Here is a 27,438-nt window from a genome sequence, read left to right on the forward strand (position 1 = left end):
ATAAAACTCTTTCTGCCTTTCATTGCAAGCAAGCCCGAAAGTGTTTTTATGCTTCATACTGGATTGTAAAAGCAAAGTTGCCGTGTGCTGAAAACAAGTTGTTCTTTGACAGTCTTGAAAACTGAGTGCAGTTCAGTTAATAAAACTGTCTTTCTGGTGTTCATTGCAAACAAGCCAGAAAGTGTTTTTCGTTGCTCTTCTTGTCTGAATAAACAAATATGCAGTTTGCTGGAAATAAGCTGTACTCTGACAGTCGTTCTTATGGAGTGCAGTTCAGCTAATAAAACTCTTTCTGCCTTTCATTGCAAGCAAGCCCGAAAGTGTTTTTATGCTTCATACTGGATTGTAAAAGCAAAGTTGCCGTGTGCTGAAAACAAGTTGTTCTTTGACAGTCTTGAATACTGAGTGCAGTTCAGTTAATAAAACTGTCTTTCTGGTGCTCATTGCAAACAAGCCAGAAAGTGTTTTTCGTTGCTCTTCTTGTCTGAATAAACAAATATGCAGTTTGCTGGAAATAAGCTGTACTCTGACAGTCGTTCTTATGGAGTGCAGTTCAGCTAATAAAACTCTTTCTGCCTTTCATTGCAAGCAAGCCCGAAAGTGTTTTTATGCTTCATACTGGATTGTAAAAGCAAAATTGCCGTGTGCTGAAAACAAGTTGTTCTTTGACAGTCTTGAATACTGAGTGCAGTTCAGTTAATAAAACTGTCTTTCTGGTGCTCATTGCAAACAAGCTAGAAATTGTTTTTCTGTGTTCCAATTGTTAGTATAAACAAATATGCAGTCTGCTGAAAGCAAGCTGTTCTTTGATAGTTTTTCTTATGGAGTGCAGTTCAGCTAATAAAACTCTTTCTGCATTTCATTGCAAGCAAGCCCGAAAGTGTTTTTATGCTTCATAATGGATTGTAAAAGCAAAGTTGCCGTGTGCTGAAAACAAGTTGTTCTTTGACAGTCTTGAATACTGAGTGCAGTTCAGTTAAGAAAAATGCCTTTCTGGTGCTCATTGCAAGCAAGCCAGAAAGTGTTTTTCTTTGCTCTTCTCGTATGCATAAGCAAAGATGCAGTTTGCTGGAAATAAGCCGTACTCTGACAGTCGTTCTTATGGAGTGCAGTTCAGCTAATAAAACTCTTTCAGCTCTTTCATTGCAAGCAAGCCCGAAAGTGTTTTTATGCTTCATAATGGATTGTAAAAGCAAAGTTGCCGTGTGCTGAAAACAAGTTGTTCTTTGACAGTCTTGAATACTGAGTGCAGTTCAGTTAATAAAACTGTCTTTCTGGTGCTCATTGCAAACAAGCCAGAAAGTGTTTTTCGTTGCTCTTCTTGTCTGAATAAACAAATATGCAGTTTGCTGGAAATAAGCTGTACTCTGACAGTCGTTCTTATGGAGTGCAGTTCAGCTAATAAAACTCTTTCTGCCTTTCATTGCAAGCAAGCCCGAAAGTGTTTTTATGCTTCATACTGGATTGTAAAAGCAAAGTTGCCGTGTGCTGAAAACAAGTTGTTCTTTGACAGTCTTGAATACTGAGTGCAGTTCAGTTAATAAAATTGTCTTTCTGGTGCTCATTGCAAACAAGCCAGAAAGTGTTTTTCGTTGCTCTTCTTGTCTGAATAAACAAATATGCAGTTTGCTGGAAATAAGCTGTACTCTGACAGTCGTTCTTATGGAGTGCAGTTCAGCTAATAAAACTCTTTCTGCCTTTCATTGCAAGCAAGCCCGAAAGTGTTTTTATGCTTCATACTGGATTGTAAAAGCAAAGTTGCCGTGTGCTGACAACAAGTTGTTCTTTGACAGTCTTGAATACTGAGTGCAGTTCAGTTAATAAAACTGTCTTTCTGGTGCTCATTGCAAACAAGCTAGAAATTGTTTTTCTGTGTTCCAATTGTTAGTATAAACAAATATGCAGTCTGCTGAAAGCAAGCTGTTCTTTGATAGTCTTTCTTATGGAGTGCAGTTCAGCTAATAAAACTCTTTCTGCCTTTCATTGCAAGCAAGCCCGAAAGTGTTTTTATGCTTCATAATGGATTGTAAAAGCAAAGTAGAAGTTTGCTGAAAACAAGTTGATTTTTGACAGTCTTGAATTCTGACTGCAGTTCAGCCAATAAAAATGTATTTCTGTCATTCATTGCAAACAAGCCAGAAAGTGTATTTCGTTGCTCTTCTTGTCTGAATAAACAAATATGCAGTTTGCTGGAAATAAGCTGTACTCTGACAGTCGTTCTTATGGAGTGCAGTTCAGCTAATAAAACTCTTTCTGCCTTTCATTGCAAGCAAGCCCGAAAGTGTTTTTATGCTTCATACTGGATTGTAAAAGCAAAGTTGCCGTGTGCTGAAAACAAGTTGTTCTTTGACAGTCTTGAATACTGAGTGCAGTTCAGTTAATAAAACTGTCTTTCTGGTGCTCATTGCAAACAAGCTAGAAATTGTTTTTCTGTGTTCCAATTGTTAGTATAAACAAATATGCAGTCTGCTGAAAGCAAGCTGTTCTTTGATAGTCTTTCTTATGGAGTGCAGTTCAGCTAATAAAACTCTTTCTGCATTTCATTGCAAGCAAGCCCGAAAGTGTTTTTATGCTTTATAATGGATTGTAAAAGCAAAGTTGCAGTTTGCTGAAAACAAGTTGTTCTTTGACAGTCTTGAATTCTGACTGCAGTTCAGCCAATAAAAATGTATTTCTGTCATTCATTGCAAACAAGCCAGAAAGTGTTTTTCGTTGCTCTTCTTGTCTGAATAAACAAATATGCAGTTTGCTGGAAATAAGCTGTATTCTGACAGTCGTTCTTATGGAGTGCAGTTCAGCTAATAAAACTCTTTCTGCCTTTCATTGCAAGCAAGCCCGAAAGTGTTTTTATGCTTCATACTGGATTGTAAAAGCAAAGTTGCCGTGTGCTGAAAACAAGTTGTTCTTTGACAGTCTTGAATACTGAGTGCAGTTCAGTTAAGAGAAATGCCTTTCTGGTGCTCATTGCAAGCAAGCCAGAAAGTGTTTTTCTTTGCTCTTCTCGTATGCATAAGCAAAGATGCAGTTTGCTGGAAATAAGCCGTACTCTGACAGTCGTTCTTATGGAGTGCAGTTCAGCTTATAAAACTCTTTCTGCCTTTTATTGCAAGCAAGCCCGAAAGTGTTTTTATGCTTCATACTGGATTGTAAAAGCAAAGTTGCCGTGTGCTGAAAACAAGTTGTTCTTTGACAGTCTTGAATACTGAGTGCAGTTCAGTTAATAAAACTGTCTTTCTGGTGCTCATTGCAAACAAGCCAGAAAGTGTTTTTCGTTGCTCTTCTTGTCTGAATAAACAAATATGCAGTTTGCTGGAAATAAGCTGTACTCTGACAGTCGTTCTTATGGAGTGCAGTTCAGCTAATAAAACTCTTTCTGCCTTTCATTGCAAGCAAGCCCGAAAGTGTTTTTATGCTTCATACTGGATTGTAAAAGCAAAGTTGCCGTGTGCTGAAAACAAGTTGTTCTTTGACAGTCTTGAATACTGAGTGCAGTTCAGTTAACAAAAATGCCTTTCTGGTGCTCATTGCAAACAAGCCAGAAAGTGTTTTTCTGTGTTCCAATTGTTAGTATAAACAAATATGCAGTCTGCTGAAAGCAAGCTGTTCTTTGATAGTCGTTCTTATGGAGTGCAGTTCAGCTAATAAAACTCTTTCTGCCTTTCATTGCAAGCAAGCCCGAAAGTGTTTTTATGCTTCATACTGGATTGTAAAAGCAAAGTTGCCGTGTGCTGAAAACAAGTTGTTCTTTGACAGTCTTGAATACTGAGTGCAGTTCAGTTAATAAAACTGTCTTTCTGGTGCTCATTGCAAACAAGCCAGAAAGTGTTTTTCGTTGCTCTTCTTGTCTGAATAAACAAATATGCAGTTTGCTGGAAATAAGCTGTACTCTGACAGTCGTTCTTATGGAGTGCAGTTCAGCTAATAAAACTCTTTCTGCCTTTCATTGCAAGCAAGCCCGAAAGTGTTTTTATGCTTCATACTGGATTGTAAAAGCAAAATTGCCGTGTGCTGAAAACAAGTTGTTCTTTGACAGTCTTGAATACTGAGTGCAGTTCAGTTAATAAAATTGTCTTTCTGGTGCTCATTGCAAACAAGCCAGAAAGTGTTTTTCGTCGCTCTTCTTGTCTGAATAAACAAATATGCAGTTTGCTGGAAATAAGCTGTACTCTGACAGTCGTTCTTATGGAGTGCAGTTCAGCTAATAAAACTCTTTCTGCCTTTCATTGCAAGCAAGCCCGAAAGTGTTTTTATGCTTCATACTGGATTGTAAAAGCAAAGTTGCCGTGTGCTGAAAACAAGTTGTTCTTTGACAGTCTTGAATACTGAGTGCAGTTCAGTTAATAAAACTGTCTTTCTGGTGCTCATTGCAAACAAGCTAGAAATTGTTTTTCTGTGTTCCAATTGTTAGTATAAACAAATATGCAGTCTGCTGAAAGCAAGCTGTTCTTTGATAGTTTTTCTTATGGAGTGCAGTTCAGCTAATAAAACTCTTTCTGCATTTCATTGCAAGCAAGCCCGAAAGTGTTTTTATGCTTCATAATGGATTGTAAAAGCAAAGTTGCCGTGTGCTGAAAACAAGTTGTTCTTTGACAGTCTTGAATACTGAGTGCAGTTCAGTTAAGAAAAATGCCTTTCTGGTGCTCATTGCAAGCAAGCCAGAAAGTGTTTTTCTTTGCTCTTCTCGTATGCATGAGCAAAGATGCAGTTTGCTGGAAATAAGCCGTACTCTGACAGTCGTTCTTATGGAGTGCAGTTCAGCTAATAAAACTCTTTCAGCTCTTTCATTGCAAGCAAGCCCGAAAGTGTTTTTATGCTTCATAATGGATTGTAAAAGCAAAGTTGCCGTGTGCTGAAAACAAGTTGTTCTTTGACAGTCTTGAATACTGAGTGCAGTTCAGTTAATAAAACTGTCTTTCTGGTGCTCATTGCAAACAAGCCAGAAAGTGTTTTTCGTTGCTCTTCTTGTCTGAATAAACAAATATGCAGTTTGCTGGAAATAAGCTGTACTCTGACAGTCGTTCTTATGGAGTGCAGTTCAGCTAATAAAACTCTTTCTGCCTTTCATTGCAAGCAAGCCCGAAAGTGTTTTTATGCTTCATACTGGATTGTAAAAGCAAAGTTGCCGTGTGCTGAAAACAAGTTGTTCTTTGACAGTCTTGAATACTGAGTGCAGTTCAGTTAACAAAAATGCCTTTCTGGTGCTCATTGCAAACAAGCCAGAAAGTGTTTTTCTGTGTTCCAATTGTTAGTATAAACAAATATGCAGTCTGCTGAAAGCAAGCTGTTCTTTGATAGTCGTTCTTATGGAGTGCAGTTCAGCTAATAAAACTCTTTCTGCCTTTCATTGCAAGCAAGCCCGAAAGTGTTTTTATGCTTCATACTGGATTGTAAAAGCAAAGTTGCCGTGTGCTGAAAACAAGTTGTTCTTTGACAGTCTTGAATACTGAGTGCAGTTCAGTTAATAAAACTGTCTTTCTGGTGCTCATTGCAAACAAGCCAGAAAGTGTTTTTCGTTGCTCTTCTTGTCTGAATAAACAAATATGCAGTTTGCTGGAAATAAGCTGTACTCTGACAGTCGTTCTTATGGAGTGCAGTTCAGCTAATAAAACTCTTTCTGCCTTTCATTGCAAGCAAGCCCGAAAGTGTTTTTATGCTTCATACTGGATTGTAAAAGCAAAATTGCCGTGTGCTGAAAACAAGTTGTTCTTTGACAGTCTTGAATACTGAGTGCAGTTCAGTTAATAAAATTGTCTTTCTGGTGCTCATTGCAAACAAGCCAGAAAGTGTTTTTCGTCGCTCTTCTTGTCTGAATAAACAAATATGCAGTTTGCTGGAAATAAGCTGTACTCTGACAGTCGTTCTTATGGAGTGCAGTTCAGGTAATAAAACTCTTTCTGCCTTTCATTGCAAGCAAGCCCGAAAGTGTTTTTATGCTTCATACTGGATTGTAAAAGCAAAATTGCCGTGTGCTGAAAACAAGTTGTTCTTTGACAGTCTTGAATACTGAGTGCAGTTCAGTTAATAAAATTGTCTTTCTGGTGCTCATTGCAAACAAGCCAGAAAGTGTTTTTCGTCGCTCTTCTTGTCTGAATAAACAAATATGCAGTTTGCTGGAAATAAGCTGTACTCTGACAGTCGTTCTTATGGAGTGCAGTTCAGCTAATAAAACTCTTTCTGCCTTTCATTGCAAGCAAGCCCGAAAGTGTTTTTATGCTTCATACTGGATTGTAAAAGCAAAGTTGCCGTGTGCTGAAAACAAGTTGTTCTTTGACAGTCTTGAATACTGAGTGCAGTTCAGTTAATAAAACTGTCTTTCTGGTGCTCATTGCAAACAAGCTAGAAATTGTTTTTCTGTGTTCCAATTGTTAGTATAAACAAATATGCAGTCTGCTGAAAGCAAGCTGTTCTTTGATAGTTTTTCTTATGGAGTGCAGTTCAGCTAATAAAACTCTTTCTGCATTTCATTGCAAGCAAGCCCGAAAGTGTTTTTATGCTTCATAATGGATTGTAAAAGCAAAGTTGCCGTGTGCTGAAAACAAGTTGTTCTTTGACAGTCTTGAATACTGAGTGCAGTTCAGTTAAGAAAAATGCCTTTCTGGTGCTCATTGCAAGCAAGCCAGAAAGTGTTTTTCTTTGCTCTTCTCGTATGCATAAGCAAAGATGCAGTTTGCTGGAAATAAGCCGTACTCTGACAGTCGTTCTTATGGAGTGCAGTTCAGCTAATAAAACTCTTTCAGCTCTTTCATTGCAAGCAAGCCCGAAAGTGTTTTTATGCTTCATAATGGATTGTAAAAGCAAAGTTGCCGTGTGCTGAAAACAAGTTGTTCTTTGACAGTCTTGAATACTGAGTGCAGTTCAGTTAATAAAACTGTCTTTCTGGTGCTCATTGCAAACAAGCCAGAAAGTGTTTTTCGTTGCTCTTCTTGTCTGAATAAACAAATATGCAGTTTGCTGGAAATAAGCTGTACTCTGACAGTCGTTCTTATGGAGTGCAGTTCAGCTAATAAAACTCTTTCTGCCTTTCATTGCAAGCAAGCCCGAAAGTGTTGTTATGCTTCATACTGGATTGTAAAAGCAAAGTTGCCGTGTGCTGAAAACAAGTTGTTCTTTGACAGTCTTGAATACTGAGTGCAGTTCAGTTAACAAAAATGCCTTTCTGGTGCTCATTGCAAACAAGCCAGAAAGTGTTTTTCTGTGTTCCAATTGTTAGTAAAAACAAATATGCAGTCTGCTGAAAAGCAAGCTGTTCTTTGATAGTCGTTCTTATGGAGTGCAGTTCAGCTAATAAAACTCTTTCTGCCTTTCATTGCAAGCAAGCCCGAAAGTGTTTTTATGCTTCATACTGGATTGTAAAAGCAAAGTTGCCGTGTGCTGAAAACAAGTTGTTCTTTGACAGTCTTGAATACTGAGTGCAGTTCAGTTAATAAAACTGTCTTTCTGGTGCTCATTGCAAACAAGCCAGAAAGTGTTTTTCGTTGCTCTTCTTGTCTGAATAAACAAATATGCAGTTTGCTGGAAATAAGCTGTACTCTGACAGTCGTTCTTATGGAGTGCAGTTCAGCTAATAAAACTCTTTCTGCCTTTCATTGCAAGCAAGCCCGAAAGTGTTTTTATGCTTCATACTGGATTGTAAAAGCAAAATTGCCGTGTGCTGAAAACAAGTTGTTCTTTGACAGTCTTGAATACTGAGTGCAGTTCAGTTAATAAAATTGTCTTTCTGGTGCTCATTGCAAACAAGCCAGAAAGTGTTTTTCGTCGCTCTTCTTGTCTGAATAAACAAATATGCAGTTTGCTGGAAATAAGCTGTACTCTGACAGTCGTTCTTATGGAGTGCAGTTCAGCTAATAAAACTCTTTCTGCCTTTCATTGCAAGCAAGCCCGAAAGTGTTTTTATGCTTCATACTGGATTGTAAAAGCAAAGTTGCCGTGTGCTGAAAACAAGTTGTTCTTTGACAGTCTTGAATACTGAGTGCAGTTCAGTTAATAAAACTGTCTTTCTGGTGCTCATTGCAAACAAGCTAGAAATTGTTTTTCTGTGTTCCAATTGTTAGTATAAACAAATATGCAGTCTGCTGAAAGCAAGCTGTTCTTTGATAGTTTTTCTTATGGAGTGCAGTTCAGCTAATAAAACTCTTTCTGCATTTCATTGCAAGCAAGCCCGAAAGTGTTTTTATGCTTCATAATGGATTGTAAAAGCAAAGTTGCCGTGTGCTGAAAACAAGTTGTTCTTTGACAGTCTTGAATACTGAGTGCAGTTCAGTTAAGAAAAATGCCTTTCTGGTGCTCATTGCAAGCAAGCCAGAAAGTGTTTTTCTTTGCTCTTCTCGTATGCATAAGCAAAGATGCAGTTTGCTGGAAATAAGCCGTACTCTGACAGTCGTTCTTATGGAGTGCAGTTCAGCTAATAAAACTCTTTCAGCTCTTTCATTGCAAGCAAGCCCGAAAGTGTTTTTATGCTTCATAATGGATTGTAAAAGCAAAGTTGCCGTGTGCTGAAAACAAGTTGTTCTTTGACAGTCTTGAATACTGAGTGCAGTTCAGTTAATAAAACTGTCTTTCTGGTGCTCATTGCAAACAAGCCAGAAAGTGTATTTCGTTGCTCTTCTTGTCTGAATAAACAAATATGCAGTTTGCTGGAAATAAGCTGTACTCTGACAGTCGTTCTTATGGAGTGCAGTTCAGCTAATAAAACTCTTTCTGCCTTTCATTGCAAGCAAGCCCGAAAGTGTTTTTATGCTTCATACTGGATTGTAAAAGCAAAGTTGCCGTGTGCTGAAAACAAGTTGTTCTTTGACAGTCTTGAATACTGAGTGCAGTTCAGTTAATAAAACTGTCTTTCTGGTGCTCATTGCAAACAAGCTAGAAATTGTTTTTCTGTGTTCCAATTGTTAGTATAAACAAATATGCAGTCTGCTGAAAGCAAGCTGTTCTTTGATAGTCTTTCTTATGGAGTGCAGTTCAGCTAATAAAACTCTTTCTGCATTTCATTGCAAGCAAGCCCGAAAGTGTTTTTATGCTTTATAATGGATTGTAAAAGCAAAGTTGCAGTTTGCTGAAAACAAGTTGTTCTTTGACAGTCTTGAATTCTGACTGCAGTTCAGCCAATAAAAATGTATTTCTGTCATTCATTGCAAACAAGCCAGAAAGTGTTTTTCGTTGCTCTTCTTGTCTGAATAAACAAATATGCAGTTTGCTGGAAATAAGCTGTATTCTGACAGTCGTTCTTATGGAGTGCAGTTCAGCTAATAAAACTCTTTCTGCCTTTCATTGCAAGCAAGCCCGAAAGTGTTTTTATGCTTCATACTGGATTGTAAAAGCAAAGTTGCCGTGTGCTGAAAACAAGTTGTTCTTTGACAGTCTTGAATACTGAGTGCAGTTCAGTTAAGAGAAATGCCTTTCTGGTGCTCATTGCAAGCAAGCCAGAAAGTGTTTTTCTTTGCTCTTCTCGTATGCATAAGCAAAGATGCAGTTTGCTGGAAATAAGCCGTACTCTGACAGTCGTTCTTATGGAGTGCAGTTCAGCTAATAAAACTCTTTCTGCCTTTTATTGCAAGCAAGCCCGAAAGTGTTTTTATGCTTCATAATGGATTGTAAAAGCAAAGTTGCCGTGTGCTGAAAACAAGTTGTTCTTTGACAGTCTTGAATACTGAGTGCAGTTCAGTTAACAAAAATGCCTTTCTGGTGCTCATTGCAAACAAGCCAGAAAGTGTTTTTCGTTGCTCTTCTTGTCTGAATAAACAAATATGCAGTTTGCTGGAAATAAGCTGTACTCTGACAGTCGTTCTTATGGAGTGCAGTTCAGCTAATAAAACTCTTTCTGCCTTTCATTGCAAGCAAGCCCGAAAGTGTTTTTATGCTTCATACTGGATTGTAAAAGCAAAGTTGCCGTGTGCTGAAAACAAGTTGTTCTTTGACAGTCTTGAATACTGAGTGCAGTTCAGTTAACAAAAATGCCTTTCTGGTGCTCATTGCAAACAAGCCAGAAAGTGTTTTTCTGTGTTCCAATTGTTAGTATAAACAAATATGCAGTCTGCTGAAAGCAAGCTGTTCTTTGATAGTCGTTCTTATGGAGTGCAGTTCAGCTAATAAAACTCTTTCTGCCTTTCATTGCAAGCAAGCCCGAAAGTGTTTTTATGCTTCATACTGGATTGTAAAAGCAAAGTTGCCGTGTGCTGAAAACAAGTTGTTCTTTGACAGTCTTGAATACTGAGTGCAGTTCAGTTAATAAAACTGTCTTTCTGGTGCTCATTGCAAACAAGCCAGAAAGTGTTTTTCGTTGCTCTTCTTGTCTGAATAAACAAATATGCAGTTTGCTGGAAATAAGCTGTACTCTGACAGTCGTTCTTATGGAGTGCAGTTCAGCTAATAAAACTCTTTCTGCCTTTCATTGCAAGCAAGCCCAAAAGTGTTTTTATGCTTCATACTGGATTGTAAAAGCAAAGTTGCCGTGTGCTGAAAACAAGTTGTTCTTTGACAGTCTTGAATACTGAGTGCAGTTCAGTTAATAAAATTGTCTTTCTGGTGCTCATTGCAAACAAGCCAGAAAGTGTTTTTCGTTGCTCTTCTTGTCTGAATAAACAAATATGCAGTTTGCTGGAAATAAGCTGTACTCTGACAGTCGTTCTTATGGAGTGCAGTTCAGCTAATAAAACTCTTTCTGCCTTTCATTGCAAGCAAGCCCGAAAGTGTTTTTATGCTTCATACTGGATTGTAAAAGCAAAGTTGCCGTGTGCTGAAAACAAGTTGTTCTTTGACAGTCTTGAATACTGAGTGCAGTTCAGTTAATAAAACTGTCTTTCTGGTGCTCATTGCAAACAAGCCAGAAAGTGTTTTTCGTTGCTCTTCTTGTCTGAATAAACAAATATGCAGTTTGCTGGAAATAAGCTGTACTCTGACAGTCGTTCTTATGGAGTGCAGTTCAGCTAATAAAACTCTTTCTGCCTTTCATTGCAAGCAAGCCCAAAAGTGTTTTTATGCTTCATACTGGATTGTAAAAGCAAAGTTGCCGTGTGCTGAAAACAAGTTGTTCTTTGACAGTCTTGAATACTGAGTGCAGTTCAGTTAATAAAATTGTCTTTCTGGTGCTCATTGCAAACAAGCCAGAAAGTGTTTTTCGTTGCTCTTCTTGTCTGAATAAACAAATATGCAGTTTGCTGGAAATAAGCTGTACTCTGACAGTCGTTCTTATGGAGTGCAGTTCAGCTAATAAAACTCTTTCTGCCTTTCATTGCAAGCAAGCCCGAAAGTGTTTTTATGCTTCATACTGGATTGTAAAAGCAAAGTTGCCGTGTGCTGAAAACAAGTTGTTCTTTGACAGTCTTGAATACTGAGTGCAGTTCAGTTAATAAAACTGTCTTTCTGGTGCTCATTGCAAACAAGCTAGAAATTGTTTTTCTGTGTTCCAATTGTTAGTATAAACAAATATGCAGTCTGCTGAAAGCAAGCTGTTCTTTGATAGTCTTTCTTATGGAGTGCAGTTCAGCTAATAAAACTCTTTCTGCATTTCATTGCAAGCAAGCCCGAAAGTGTTTTTATGCTTCATAATGGATTGTAAAAGCAAAGTTGCCGTGTGCTGAAAACAAGTTGTTCTTTGACAGTCTTGAATACTGAGTGCAGTTCAGTTAACAAAAATGCCATTCTGGTGCTCATTGCAAACAAGCCAGAAAGTGTTTTTCTGTGTTCCAATTGTTAGTATAAACAAATATGCAGTCTGCTGAAAGCAAGCTGTTCTTTGATAGTCTTTCTTATTGAGTGCAGATCAGCTAATAAAACTCTTTCTGCCTTTCATTGCAAGCAAGCCCGAAAGTGTTTTTATGCTTCATAATGGATTGTAAAAGCAAAGTAGAAGTTTGCTGAAAACAAGTTGTTTTTTGACAGTCTTGAATTCTGACTGCAGTTCAGCCAATAAAAATGTATTTCTGTCATTCATTGCAAACAAGCCAGAAAGTGTATTTCGTTGCTCTTCTTGTCTGAATAAACAAATATGCAGTTTGCTGGAAATAAGCTGTACTCTGACAGTCGTTCTTATGGAGTGCAGTTCAGCTAATAAAACTCTTTCTGCCTTTCATTGCAAGCAAGCCCGAAAGTGTTTTTATGCTTCATACTGGATTGTAAAAGCAAAGTTGCCGTGTGCTGAAAACAATTTGTTCTTTGACAGTCTTGAATACTGAGTGCAGTTCAGTTAATAAAACTGTCTTTCTGGTGCTCATTGCAAACAAGCTAGAAATTGTTTTTCTGTGTTCCAATTGTTAGTATAAACAAATATGCAGTCTGCTGAAAGCAAGCTGTTCTTTGATAGTCTTTCTTATGGAGTGCAGTTCAGCTAATAAAACTCTTTCTGCATTTCATTGCAAGCAAGCCCGAAAGTGTTTTTATGCTTTATAATGGATTGTAAAAGCAAAGTTGCAGTTTGCTGAAAACAAGTTGTTCTTTGACAGTCTTGAATTCTGACTGCAGTTCAGCCAATAAAAATGTATTTCTGTCATTCATTGCAAACAAGCCAGAAAGTGTTTTTCGTTGCTCTTCTTGTCTGAATAAACAAATATGCAGTTTGCTGGAAATAAGCTGTATTCTGACAGTCGTTCTTATGGAGTGCAGTTCAGCTAATAAAACTCTTTCTGCCTTTCATTGCAAGCAAGCCCGAAAGTGTTTTTATGCTTCATACTGGATTGTAAAAGCAAAGTTGCCGTGTGCTGAAAACAAGTTGTTCTTTGACAGTCTTGAATACTGAGTGCAGTTCAGTTAAGAAAAATGCCTTTCTGGTGCTCATTGCAAGCAAGCCAGAAAGTGTTTTTCTTTGCTCTTCTCGTATGCATAAGCAAAGATGCAGTTTGCTGGAAATAAGCCGTACTCTGACAGTCGTTCTTATGGAGTGCAGTTCAGCTAATAAAACTCTTTCTGCCTTTTATTGCAAGCAAGCCCGAAAGTGTTTTTATGCTTCATAATGGATTGTAAAAGCAAAGTTGCCGTGTGCTGAAAACAAGTTGTTCTTTGACAGTCTTGAATACTGAGTGCAGTTCAGTTAATAAAACTGTCTTTCTGGTGCTCATTGCAAACAAGCCAGAAAGTGTTTTTCGTTGCTCTTCTTGTCTGAATAAACAAATATGCAGTTTGCTGGAAATAAGCTGTACTCTGACAGTCGTTCTTATGGAGTGCAGTTCAGCTAATAAAACTCTTTCTGCCTTTCATTGCAAGCAAGCCCGAAAGTGTTTTTATGCTTCATACTGGATTGTAAAAGCAAAGTTGCCGTGTGCTGAAAACAAGTTGTTCTTTGACAGTCTTGAATACTGAGTGCAGTTCAGTTAATAAAACTGTCTTTCTGGTGCTCATTGCAAACAAGCTAGAAATTGTTTTTCTGTGTTCCAATTGTTAGTATAAACAAATATGCAGTCTGCTGAAAGCAAGCTGTTCTTTGATAGTCTTTCTTATGGAGTGCAGTTCAGCTAATAAAACTCTTTCTGCATTTCATTGCAAGCAAGCCCGAAAGTGTTTTTATGCTTTATAATGGATTGTAAAAGCAAAGTTGCAGTTTGCTGAAAACAAGTTGTTCTTTGACAGTCTTGAATTCTGACTGCAGTTCAGCCAATAAAAATGTATTTCTGTCATTCATTGCAAACAAGCCAGAAAGTGTTTTTCGTTAGTGTTCTTGTCTGAATAAACAAATATGCAGTTTGCTGGGAATAAGCTGTACTCTGACAGTCGTTCTTATGGAGTGCAGTTCAGCTAATAAAACTCTTTCTGCCTTTCATTGCAAGCAAGCCCGAAAGTGTTTTTATGCTTCATACTGGATTGTAAAAGCAAAGTTGCCGTGTGCTGAAAACAAGTTGTTCTTTGACAGTCTTGAATACTGAGTGCAGTTCAGTTAAGAAAAATGCCTTTCTGGTGCTCATTGCAAGCAAGCCAGAAAGTGTTTTTCTTTGCTCTTCTCGTATGCATAAGCAAAGATGCAGTTTGCTGGAAATAAGCCGTACTCTGACAGTCGTTCTTATGGAGTGCAGTTCAGCTAATAAAACTCTTTCTGCCTTTTATTGCAAGCAAGCCCGAAAGTGTTTTTATGCTTCATAATGGATTGTAAAAGCAAAGTTGCCGTGTGCTGAAAACAAGTTGTTCTTTGACAGTCTTGAATACTGAGTGCAGTTCAGTTAATAAAACTGTCTTTCTGGTGCTCATTGCAAACAAGCCAGAAAGTGTTTTTCGTTGCTCTTCTTGTCTGAATAAACAAATATGCAGTTTGCTGGAAATAAGCTGTACTCTGACAGTCGTTCTTATGGAGTGCAGTTCAGCTAATAAAACTCTTTCTGCCTTTCATTGCAAGCAAGCCCGAAAGTGTTTTTATGCTTCATACTGGATTGTAAAAGCAAAGTTGCCGTGTGCTGAAAACAAGTTGTTCTTTGACAGTCTTGAATACTGAGTGCAGTTCAGTTAATAAAACTGTCTTTCTGGTGCTCATTGCAAACAAGCTAGAAATTGTTTTTCTGTGTTCCAATTGTTAGTATAAACAAATATGCAGTCTGCTGAAAGCAAGCTGTTCTTTGATAGTCTTTCTTATGGAGTGCAGTTCAGCTAATAAAACTCTTTCTGCATTTCATTGCAAGCAAGCCCGAAAGTGTTTTTATGCTTTATAATGGATTGTAAAAGCAAAGTTGCAGTTTGCTGAAAACAAGTTGTTCTTTGACAGTCTTGAATTCTGACTGCAGTTCAGCCAATAAAAATGTATTTCTGTCATTCATTGCAAACAAGCCAGAAAGTGTTTTTCGTTGCTGTTCTTGTCTGAATAAACAAATATGCAGTTTGCTGGGAATAAGCTGTACTCTGACAGTCGTTCTTATGGAGTGCAGTTCAGCTAATAAAACTCTTTCTGCCTTTCATTGCAAGCAAGCCCGAAAGTGTTTTTATGCTTCATACTGGATTGTAAAAGTCAAGTTGCCGTGTGCTGAAAACAAGTTGTTCTTTGACAGTCTTGAATACTGAGTGCAGTTCAGTTAATAAAACTGTCTTTCTGGTGCTCATTGCAAACAAGCCAGAAAGTGTTTTTCGTTGCTCTTCTTGTCTGAATAAACAAATATGCAGTTTGCTGGAAATAAGCTGTACTCTGACAGTCGTTCTTATGGAGTGCAGTTCAGCTAATAAAACTCTTTCTGCCTTTCATTGCAAGCAAGCCCGAAAGTGTTTTTATGCTTCATACTGGATTATAAAAGCAAAGTTGCCGTGTGCTGAAAACAAGTTGTTCTTTGACAGTCTTGAATACTGAGTGCAGTTCAGTTAAGAAAAATGCCTTTCTGGTGCTCATTGCAAGCAAGCCAGAAAGTGTTTTTCTTTGCTCTTCTCGTATGCATAAGCAAAGATGCAGTTTGCTGGAAATAAGCCGTACTCTGACAGTCGTTCTTATGGAGTGCAGTTCAGCTAATAAAACTCTTTCTGCCTTTTATTGCAAGCAAGCCCGAAAGTGTTTTTATGCTTCATAATGGATTGTAAAAGCAAAGTTGCCGTGTGCTGAAAACAAGTTGTTCTTTGACAGTCTTGAATACTGAGTGCAGTTCAGTTAACAAAAATGCCTTTCTGGTGCTCATTGCAAACAAGCCAGAAAGTGTTTTTCTGTGTTCCAATTGTTAGTATAAACAAATATGCAGTCTGCTGAAAGCAAGCTGTTCTTTGATAGTCGTTCTTATGGAGTGCAGTTCAGCTAATAAAACTCTTTCTGCCTTTCATTGCAAGCAAGCCCGAAAGTGTTTTTATGCTTCATACTGGATTGTAAAAGCAAAGTTGCCGTGTGCTGAAAACAAGTTGTTCTTTGACAGTCTTGAATACTGAGTGCAGTTCAGTTAATAAAACTGTCTTTCTGGTGCTCATTGCAAACAAGCCAGAAAGTGTTTTTCGTTGCTCTTCTTGTCTGAATAAACAAATATGCAGTTTGCTGGAAATAAGCTGTACTCTGACAGTCGTTCTTATGGAGTGCAGTTCAGCTAATTAAACTCTTTCTGCCTTTTATTGCAAGCAAGCCCGAAAGTGTTTTTATGCTTCATAATGGATTGTAAAAGCAAAGTTGCCGTGTGATGAAAACAAGTTGTTCTTTGACAGTCTTGAATACTGAGTGCAGTTCAGTTAACAAAAATGCCTTTCTGGTGCTCATTGCAAACAAGCCAGAAAGTGTTTTTCTGTGTTCCAATTGTTAGTATAAACAAATATGCAGTCTGCTGAAAGCAAGCTGTTCTTTGATAGTCGTTCTTATGGAGTGCAGTTCAGCTAATAAAACTCTTTCTGCCTTTCATTGCAAGCAAGCCCGAAAGTGTTTTTATGCTTCATACTGGATTGTAAAAGCAAAGTTGCCGTGTGCTGAAAACAAGTTGTTCTTTGACAGTCTTGAATACTGAGTGCAGTTCAGTTAATAAAACTGTCTTTCTGGTGCTCATTGCAAACAAGCCAGAAAGTGTTTTTCGTTGCTCTTCTTGTCTGAATAAACAAATATGCAGTTTGCTGGAAATAAGCTGTACTCTGACAGTCGTTCTTATGGAGTGCAGTTCAGCTAATAAAACTCTTTCTGCCTTTCATTGCAAGCAAGCCCGAAAGTGTTTTTATTCTTCATACTGGATTGTAAAAGCAAAGTTGCCGTGTGCTGAAAACAAGTTGTTCTTTGACAGTCTTGAATACTGAGTGCAGTTCAGTTAATAAAACTGTCTTTCTGGTGCTCATTGCAAACAAGCTAGAAATTGTTTTTCTGTGTTCCAATTGTTAGTATAAACAAATATGCAGTCTGCTGAAAGCAAGCTGTTCTTTGATAGTTTTTCTTATGGAGTGCAGTTCAGCTAATAAAACTCTTTCTGCATTTCATTGCAAGCAAGCCCGAAAGTGTTTTTATGCTTCATAATGGATTGTAAAAGCAAAGTTGCCGTGTGCTGAAAACAAGTTGTTCTTTGACAGTCTTGAATACTGAGTGCAGTTCAGTTAAGAAAAATGCCTTTCTGGTGCTCATTGCAAGCAAGCCAGAAAGTGTTTTTCTTTGCTCTTCTCGTATGCATAAGCAAAGATGCAGTTTGCTGGAAATAAGCCGTACTCTGACAGTCGTTCTTATGGAGTGCAGTTCAGCTAATAAAACTCTTTCAGCTCTTTCATTGCAAGCAAGCCCGAAAGTGTTTTTATGCTTCATAATGGATTGTAAAAGCAAAGTTGCCGTGTGCTGAAAACAAGTTGTTCTTTGACAGTCTTGAATACTGAGTGCAGTTCAGTTAATAAAACTGTCTTTCTGGTGCTCATTGCAAACAAGCCAGAAAGTGTTTTTCGTTGCTCTTCTTGTCTGAATAAACAAATATGCAGTTTGCTGGAAATAAGCTGTACTCTGACAGTCGTTCTTATGGAGTGCAGTTCAGCTAATAAAACTCTTTCTGCCTTTCATTGCAAGCAAGCCCGAAAGTGTTTTTATGCTTCATACTGGATTGTAAAAGCAAAGTTGCTGTGTGCTGAAAACAAGTTGTTCTTTGACAGTCTTGAATACTGAGTGCAGTTCAGTTAATAAAACTGTCTTTCTGGTGCTCATTGCAAACAAGCCAGAAAGTGTTTTTCGTTGCTCTTCTTGTCTGAATAAACAAATATGCAGTTTGCTGGAAATAAGCTGTACTCTGACAGTCGTTCTTATGGAGTGCAGTTCAGCTAATAAAACTCTTTCTGCCTTTCATTGCAAGCAAGCCCGAAAGTGTTTTTATGCTTCATACTGGATTGTAAAAGCAAAGTTGCCGTGTGCTGACAACAAGTTGTTCTTTGACAGTCTTGAATACTGAGTGCAGTTCAGTTAATAAAACTGTCTTTCTGGTGCTCATTGCAAACAAGCTAGAAATTGTTTTTCTGTGTTCCAATTGTTAGTATAAACAAATATGCAGTCTGCTGAAAGCAAGCTGTTCTTTGATAGACTTTCTTATGGAGTGCAGTTCAGCTAATAAAACTCTTTCTGCCTTTCATTGCAAGCAAGCCCGAAAGTGTTTTTATGCTTCATAATGGATTGTAAAAGCAAAGTAGAAGTTTGCTGAAAACAAGTTGTTTTTTGACAGTCTTGAATTCTGACTGCAGTTCAGCCAATAAAAATGTATTTCTGTCATTCATTGCAAACAAGCCAGAAAGTGTATTTCGTTGCTCTTCTTGTCTGAATAAACAAATATGCAGTTTGCTGGAAATAAGCTGTACTCTGACAGTCGTTCTTATGGAGTGCAGTTCAGCTAATAAAACTCTTTCTGCCTTTCATTGCAAGCAAGCCCGAAAGTGTTTTTATGCTTCATACTGGATTGTAAAAGCAAAGTTGCCGTGTGCTGACAACAAGTTGTTCTTTGACAGTCTTGAATACTGAGTGCAGTTCAGTTAATAAAACTGTCTTTCTGGTGCTCATTGCAAACAAGCTAGAAATTGTTTTTCTGTGTTCCAATTGTTAGTATAAACAAATATGCAGTCTGCTGAAAGCAAGCTGTTCTTTGATAGTCTTTCTTATGGAGTGCAGTTCAGCTAATAAAACTCTTTCTGCCTTTCATTGCAAGCAAGCCCGAAAGTGTTTTTATGCTTCATAATGGATTGTAAAAGCAAAGTAGAAGTTTGCTGAAAACAAGTTGTTTTTTGACAGTCTTGAATTCTGACTGCAGTTCAGCCAATAAAAATGTATTTCTGTCATTCATTGCAAACAAGCCAGAAAGTGTATTTCGTTGCTCTTCTTGTCTGAATAAACAAATATGCAGTTTGCTGGAAATAAGCTGTACTCTGACAGTCGTTCTTATGGAGTGCAGTTCAGCTAATAAAACTCTTTCTGCCTTTCATTGCAAGCAAGCCCGAAAGTGTTTTTATGCTTCATACTGGATTGTAAAAGCAAAGTTGCCGTGTGCTGAAAACAAGTTGTTCTTTGACAGTCTTGAATACTGAGGGCAGTTCAGTTAACAAAAATGCCTTTCTGGTGCTCATTGCAAACAAGCCAGAAAGTGTTTTTCTGTGTTCCAATTGTTAGTATAAACAAATATGCAGTCTGCTGAAAGCAAGCTGTTCTTTGATAGTCTTTCTTATGGAGTGCAGTTCAGCTAATAAAACTCTTTCTGCCTTTCATTGCAAGCAAGCCCGAAAGTGTTTTTATGCTTTATAATGGATTGTAAAGGCAAAGTTGCAGTTTGCTGAAAACAAGTTGTTCTTTGACAGTCTTGAATTCTGACTGCAGTTCAGCCAATAAAAATGTATTTCTGTCATTCATTGCAAACAAGCCAGAAAGTATTTTTCGTTGCTCTTCTTGTCTGAATAAACAATTATGCAGTTTGCTGGAAATAAGCTGTACTCTGACAGTCGTCCTTATGGAGTGCAGTTCAGCTAATAAAACTCTTTCTGCCTTTCATTGCAAGCAAGCCCGAAAGTGTTTTTATGCTTCATACTGGATTGTAAAAGCAAAGTTGCCGTGTGCTGAAAACAAGTTGTTCTTTGACAGTCTTGAATACTGAGTGCAGTTCAGTTAAGAAAAATGCCTTTCTGGTGCTCATTGCAAGCAAGCCAGAAAGTGTTTTTCTTTGCTCTTCTCGTATGCATAAGCAAAGATGCAGTTTGCTGGAAATAAGCCGTACTCTGACAGTCGTTCTTATGGAGTGCAGTTCAGCTAATAAAACTCTTTCTGCCTTTTATTGCAAGCAAGCCCGAAAGTGTTTTTATGCTTCATAATGGATTGTAAAAGCAAAGTTGCCGTGTGCTGAAAACAAGTTGTTCTTTGACAGTCTTGAATACTGAGTGCAGTTCAGTTAACAAAAATGCCTTTCTGGTGCTCATTGCAAACAAGCCAGAAAGTGTTTTTCTGTGTTCCAATTGTTAGTATAAACAAATATGCAGTCTGCTTAAAGCAAGCTGTTCTTTGATAGTCGTTCTTATGGAGTGCAGTTCAGCTAATAAAACTCTTTCTGCCTTTCATTGCAAGCAAGCCCGAAAGTGTTTTTATGCTTCATACTGGATTGTAAAAGCAAAGATGCCGTGTGCTGAAAACAAGTTGTTCTTTGACAGTCTTGAATTCTGACTGCAGTTCAGCCAATAAAAATGTATTTCTGTCATTCATTGCAAACAAGCCAGAAAGTGTTTTTCGTTGCTCTTCTTGTCTGAATAAACAAATATGCAGTTTGCTGGAAATAAGCTGTACTCTGACAGTCGTTCTTATGGAGTGCAGTTCAGCTAATAAAACTCTTTCTGCCTTTCATTGCAAGCAAGCCCGAAAGTGTTTTTATGCTTTATAATGGATTGTAAAGGCAAAGTTGCAGTTTGCTGAAAACAAGTTGTTCTTTGACAGTCTTGAATTCTGACTGCAGTTCAGCCAATAAAAATGTATTTCTGTCATTCATTGCAAACAAGCCAGAAAGTGTTTTTCGTTGCTCTTCTTGTCTGAATAAACAATTATGCAGTTTGCTGGAAATAAGCTGTACTCTGACAGTCGTCCTTATGGAGTGCAGTTCAGCTAATAAAACTCTTTCTGCCTTTCATTGCAAGCAAGCCCGAAAGTGTTTTTATGCTTCATACTGGATTGTAAAAGCAAAGTTGCCGTGTGCTGAAAACAAGTTGTTCTTTGACATTCTTGAATACTGAGTGCAGTTCAGTTAATAAAACTGTCTTTCTGGTGCTCATTGCAAACAAGCCAGAAAGTGTTTTTCGTTGCTCTCCTTGTCTGAATAAACAAATATGCAGTTTGCTGGAAATAAGCTGTACTCTGACAGTCGTTCTTATGGAGTGCAGTTCAGCTAATAAAACTCTTTCTACCTTTCATTGCAAGCAAGCCCGAAAGTGTTTTTATGCTTCATACTGGATTGTAAAAGCAGAGTTGCCGTGTGCTGAAAATAAGTTGTTCTTTCACAGTCTTGAATACTGAGTGCAGTTCAGTTAATAAAACTGTCTTTCTGGTGCTCATTGCAAACAAGCTAGAAATTGTTTTTCTGTGTTCCAATTGTTAGTATAAACAAATATGCAGTCTGCTGAAAGCAAGCTGTTCTTTGATAGTCTTTCTTATGGAGTGCAGATCAGCTAATAAAACTCTTTCTGCCTTTCATTGCAAGCAAGCCCGAAAGTGTTTTTATGCTTCATAATGGATTGTAAAAGCAAAGTTGCCGTGTGCTGAAAACAAGTTGTTCTTTGACAGTCTTGAATACTGAGTGCAGTTCAGTTAACAAAAATGCCTTTCTGGTGCTCATTGCAAACAAGCCAGAAAGTGTTTTTCGTTGCTCTTCTTGTCTGAATAAACAAATATGCAGTTTGCTGGAAATAAGCTGTACTCTGACAGTCGTTCTTATGGAGTGCAGTTCAGCTAATAAAACTCTTTCTGCCTTTCATTGCAAGCAAGCCCGAAAGTGTTTTTATGCTTCATACTGGATTGTAAAAGCAAAGTTGCCGTGTGCTGAAAACAAGTTGTTCTTTGACAGTCTTGAATACTGAGTTCAGTTCAGTTAATAAAACTGTCTTTCTGGTGCTCATTGCAAACAAGCTAGAAATTGTTTTTCTGTGTTCCAATTGTTAGTATAAACAAATATGCAGTCTGCTGAAAGCAAGCTGTTCTTTGATAGTCTTTCTTATGGAGTGCAGTTCAGCTAATAAAACTCTTTCTGCATTTCATTGCAAGCAAGCCCGAAAGTGTTTTTATGCTTTATAATGGATTGTAAAAGCAAAGTTGCAGTTTGCTGAAAACAAGTTGTTCTTTGACAGTCTTGAATTCTGACTGCAGTTCAGCCAATAAAAATGTATTTCTGTCATTCATTGCAAACAAGCCAGAAAGTGTTTTTCGTTGCTCTTGTTGTCTGAATAAACAAATATGCAGTTTGCTGGAAATAAGCTGTACTCTGACAGTCGTTCTTATGGAGTGCAGTTCAGCTAATAAAACTCTTTCTGCCTTTCATTGCAAGCAAGCCCGAAAGTGTTTTTATGCTTCATACTGGATTGTAAAAGCAAAGTTGCCGTGTGCTGAAAACAAGTTGTTCTTTGACAGTCTTGAATACTGAGTGCAGTTCAGTTAATAAAACTGTCTTTCTGGTGCTCATTGCAAACAAGCTAGAAATTGTTTTTCTGTGTTCCAATTGTTAGTATAAACAAATATGCAGTCTGCTGAAAGCAAGCTGTTCTTTGATAGTCTTTCTTATGGAGTGCAGTTCAGCTAATAAAACTCTTTCTGCATTTCATTGCAAGCAAGCCCGAAAGTGTTTTAATGCTTCATAATGGATTGTAAAAGCACAGTTGCTGTGTGCTGAAAACAAGTTGTTCTTTGACAGTCTTGAATTCTGACTGCAGTTCAGCCAATAAAAATGTATTTCTGTCATTCATTGCAAACAAGCCAGAAAGTGTTTTTCGTTGCTCTTCTTGTCTGAATAAACAAATATGCAGTTTGCTGGAAATAAGCTGTACTCTGACAGTCGTTCTTATGGAGTGCAGTTCAGCTAATAAAACTCTTTCTGCCTTTCATTGCAAGCAAGCCCGAAAGTGTTTTTATGCTTTATAATGGATTGTAAAGGCAAAGTTGCAGTTTGCTGAAAACAAGTTGTTCTTTGACAGTCTTGAATTCTGACTGCAGTTCAGCCAATAAAAATGTATTTCTGTCATTCATTGCAAACAAGCCAGAAAGTGTTTTTCGTTGCTCTTCTTGTCTGAATAAACAATTATGCAGTTTGCTGGAAATAAGCTGTACTCTGACAGTCGTCCTTATGGAGTGCAGTTCAGCTAATAAAACTCTTTCTGCCTTTCATTGCAAGCAAGCCCGAAAGTGTTTTTATGCTTCATACTGGATTGTAAAAGCAAAGTTGCCGTGTGCTGAAAACAAGTTGTTCTTTGACATTCTTGAATACTGAGTGCAGTTCAGTTAATAAAACTGTCTTTCTGGTGCTCATTGCAAACAAGCCAGAAAGTGTTTTTCGTTGCTCTCCTTGTCTGAATAAACAAATATACAGTTTGCTGGAAATAAGCTGTACTCTGACAGTCGTTCTTATGGAGTGCAGTTCAGCTAATAAAACTCTTTCTACCTTTCATTGCAAGCAAGCCCGAAAGTGTTTTTATGCTTCATACTGGATTGTAAAAGCAGAGTTGCTGTGTGCTGAAAATAAGTTGTTCTTTGACAGTCTTGAATACTGAGTGCAGTTCAGTTAATAAAACTGTCTTTCTGGTGCTCATTGCAAACAAGCTAGAAATTGTTTTTCTGTGTTCCAATTGTTAGTATAAACAAATATACAGTCTGCTGAAAGCAAGCTGTTCTTTGATAGTCTTTCTTATGGAGTGCAGATCAGCTAATAAAACTCTTTCTGCCTTTCATTGCAAGCAAGCCCGAAAGTGTTTTTATGCTTCATAATGGATTGTAAAAGCAAAGTTGCCGTGTGCTGAAAACAAGTTGTTCTTTGACAGTCTTGAATACTGAGTGCAGTTCAGTTAACAAAAATGCCTTTCTGGTGCTCATTGCAAACAAGCCAGAAAGTGTTTTTCGTTGCTCTTCTTGTCTGAATAAACAAATATGCAGTTTGCTGGAAATAAGCTGTACTCTGACAGTCGTTCTTATGGAGTGCAGTTCAGCTTATAAAACTCTTTCTGCCTTTCATTGCAAGCAAGCCCGAAAGTGTTTTTATGCTTAATAATGGATTGTAAAGGCAAAGTTGCAGTTTGCTGAAAACAAGTTGTTCTTTGACAGTCTTGAATTCTGACTGCAGTTCATCCAATAAAAATGTATTTCTGTCATTCATTGCAAACAAGCCAGAAAGTATTTTTCGTTGCTCTTCTTGTCTGAATAAACAATTGTGCAGTTTGCTGGAAATAAGCTGTACTCTGACAGTCGTCCTTATGGAGTGCAGTTCAGCTAATAAAACTCTTTCTGCCTTTCATTGCAAGCAAGCCCGAAAGTGTTTTTATGCTTCATACTGGATTGTAAAAGCAAAGTTGCCGTGTGCTGAAAACAAGTTGTTCTTTGACAGTCTTGAATACTGAGTGCAGTTCAGTTAACAAAAATGCCTTTCTGGTGCTCATTGCAAACAAGCCAGAAAGTGTTTTTCGTTGCTCTTCTTGTCTGAATAAACAAATATGCAGTTTGCTGGAAATAAGCTGTACTCTGACAGTCGTTCTTATGGAGTGCAGTTCAGCTAATAAAACTCTTTCTGCCTTTCATTGCAAGCAAGCCCGAAAGTGTTTTTATGCTTCATACTGGATTGTAAAAGCAAAGTTGCCGTGTGCTGAAAACAAGTTGTTCTTTGACAGTCTTGAATACTGAGTGCAGTTCAGTTAATAAAACTGTCTTTCTGGTGCTCATTGCAAACAAGCTAGAAATTGTTTTTCTGTGTTCCAATTGTTAGTATAAACAAATATGCAGTCTGCTGAAAGCAAGCTGTTCTTTGATAGTCTTTCTTATGGAGTGCAGTTCAGCTAATAAAACTCTTTCTGCATTTCATTGCAAGCAAGCCCGAAAGTGTTTTTATGCTTTATAATGGATTGTAAAAGCAAAGTTGCAGTTTGCTGAAAACAAGTTGTTCTTTGACAGTCTTGAATTCTGACTGCAGTTCAGCCAATAAAAATGTATTTCTGTCATTCATTGCAAACAAGCCAGAAAGTGTTTTTCGTTGCTCTTCTTGTCTGAATAAACAAATATGCAGTTTGCTGGAAATAAGCTGTACTCTGACAGTCGTTCTTATGGAGTGCAGTTCAGCTAATAAAACTCTTTCTGCCTTTCATTGCAAGCAAGCCCGAAAGTGTTTTTATGCTTCATACTGGATTGTAAAAGCAAAGTTGCCGTGTGCTGAAAACAAGTTGTTCTTTGACAGTCTTGAATACTGAGTGCAGTTCAGTTAATAAAACTGTCTTTCTGGTGCTCATTGCAAACAAGCTAGAAATTGTTTTTCTGTGTTCCAATTGTTAGTATAAACAAATATGCAGTCTGCTGAAAGCAAGCTGTTCTTTGATAGTCTTTCTTATGGAGTGCAGTTCAGCTAATAAAACTCTTTCTGCATTTCATTGCAAGCAAGCCCGAAAGTGTTTTTATGCTTTATAATGGATTGTAAAAGCAAAGTTGCAGTTTGCTGAAAACAAGTTGTTCTTTGACAGTCTTGAATTCTGACTGCAGTTCAGCCAATAAAAATGTATTTCTGTCATTCATTGCAAACAAGCCAGAAAGTGTTTTTCGTTGCTCTTCTTGTCTGAATAAACAAATATGCAGTTTGCTGGAAATAAGCTGTACTCTGACAGTCGTTCTTATGGAGTGCAGTTCAGCTAATAAAACTCTTTCTGCCTTTCATTGCAAGCAAGCCCGAAAGTGTTTTTATGCTTCATACTGGATTGTAAAAGCAAAGTTGCCGTGTGCTGAAAACAAGTTGTTCTTTGACAGTCTTGAATACTGAGTGCAGTTCAGTTAATAAAACTGTCTTTCTGGTGCTCATTGCAAACAAGCCAGAAAGTGTTTTTCGTTGCTCTTCTTGTCTGAATAAACAAATATGCAGTTTGCTGGAAATAAGCTGTACTCTGACAGTCGTTCTTATGGAGTGCAGTTCAGCTAATAAAACTCTTTCTGCCTTTCATTGCAAGCAAGCCCGAAAGTGTTTTTATGCTTCATACTGGATTGTAAAAGCAGAGTTGCCGTGTGCTGAAAATAAGTTGTTCTTTGACAGTCTTGAATACTGAGTGCAGTTCAGTTAATAAAACTGTCTTTCTGGTGCTCATTGCAAACAAGCTAGAAATTGTTTTTCTGTGTTCCAATTGTTAGTATAAACAAATATGCAGTCTGCTGAAAGCAAGCTGTTCTTTGATAGTCTTTCTTATGGAGTGCAGATCAGCTAATAAAACTCTTTCTGCCTTTCATTGCAAGCAAGCCCGAAAGTGTTTTTATGCTTCATAATGGATTGTAAAAGCAAAGTAGAAGTTTGCTGAAAACAAGTTGTTCTTTGACAGTCTTGAATTCTGACTGCAGTTCAGCCAATAAAAATGTATTTCTGTCATTCATTGCAAACAAGCCAGAAAGTGTTTTTCGTTGCTCTTCTTGTCTGAATAAACAAATATGCAGTTTGCTGGAAATAAGCTGTACTCTGACAGTCGTTCTTATGGAGTGCAGTTCAGCTAATAAAACTCTTTCTGCCTTTCATTGCAAGCAAGCCCGAAAGTGTTTTTATGCTTCATACTGGATTGTAAAAGCAAAGTTGCCGTGTGCTGAAAACAAGTTGTTCTTTGACAGTCTTGAATACTGAGTGCAGTTCAGTTAATAAAACTGTCTTTCTGGTGCTCATTGCAAACAAGCTAGAAATTGTTTTTCTGTGTTCCAATTGTTAGTATAAACAAATATGCAGTCTGCTGAAAGCAAGCTGTTCTTTGATAGTCTTTCTTATGGAGTGCAGTTCAGCTAATAAAACTCTTTCTGCATTTCATTGCAAGCAAGCCCGAAAGTGTTTTTATGCTTTATAATGGATTGTAAAAGCAAAGTTGCAGTTTGCTGAAAACAAGTTGTTCTTTGACAGTCTTGAATTCTGACTGCAGTTCAGCCAATAAAAATGTATTTCTGTCATTCATTGCAAACAAGCCAGAAAGTGTTTTTCGTTGCTCTTCTTGTCTGAATAAACAAATATGCAGTTTGCTGGAAATAAGCTGTACTCTGACAGTCGTTCTTATGGAGTGCAGTTCAGCTAATAAAACTCTTTCTGCCTTTCATTGCAAGCAAGCCCGAAAGTGTTTTTATGCTTCATACTGGATTGTAAAAGCAAAGTTGCCGTGTGCTGAAAACAAGTTGTTCTTTGACAGTCTTGAATACTGAGTGCAGTTCAGTTAATAAAACTGTCTTTCTGGTGCTCATTGCAAACAAGCCAGAAAGTGTTTTTCGTTGCTCTTCTTGTCTGAATAAACAAATATGCAGTTTGCTGGAAATAAGCTGTACTCTGACAGTCGTTCTTATGGAGTGCAGTTCAGCTAATAAAACTCTTTCTGCCTTTCATTGCAAGCAAGCCCGAAAGTGTTTTTATGCTTCATACTGGATTGTAAAAGCAGAGTTGCCGTGTGCTGAAAATAAGTTGTTCTTTGACAGTCTTGAATACTGAGTGCAGTTCAGTTAATAAAACTGTCTTTCTGGTGCTCATTGCAAACAAGCTAGAAATTGTTTTTCTGTGTTCCAATTGTTAGTATAAACAAATATGCAGTCTGCTGAAAGCAAGCTGTTCTTTGATAGTCTTTCTTATGGAGTGCAGATCAGCTAATAAAACTCTTTCTGCCTTTCATTGCAAGCAAGCCCGAAAGTGTTTTTATGCTTCATAATGGATTGTAAAAGCAAAGTAGAAGTTTGCTGAAAACAAGTTGTTCTTTGACAGTCTTGAATTCTGACTGCAGTTCAGCCAATAAAAATGTATTTCTGTCATTCATTGCAAACAAGCCAGAAAGTGTTTTTCGTTGCTCTTCTTGTCTGAATAAACAAATATGCAGTTTGCTGGAAATAAGCTGTACTCTGACAGTCGTTCTTATGGAGTGCAG

This window comes from Hoplias malabaricus, chromosome 11 (assembly GCF_029633855.1).
Source record: "Hoplias malabaricus isolate fHopMal1 chromosome 11, fHopMal1.hap1, whole genome shotgun sequence".
Classification (NCBI taxonomy): Eukaryota; Metazoa; Chordata; class Actinopteri; order Characiformes; family Erythrinidae; genus Hoplias; species Hoplias malabaricus.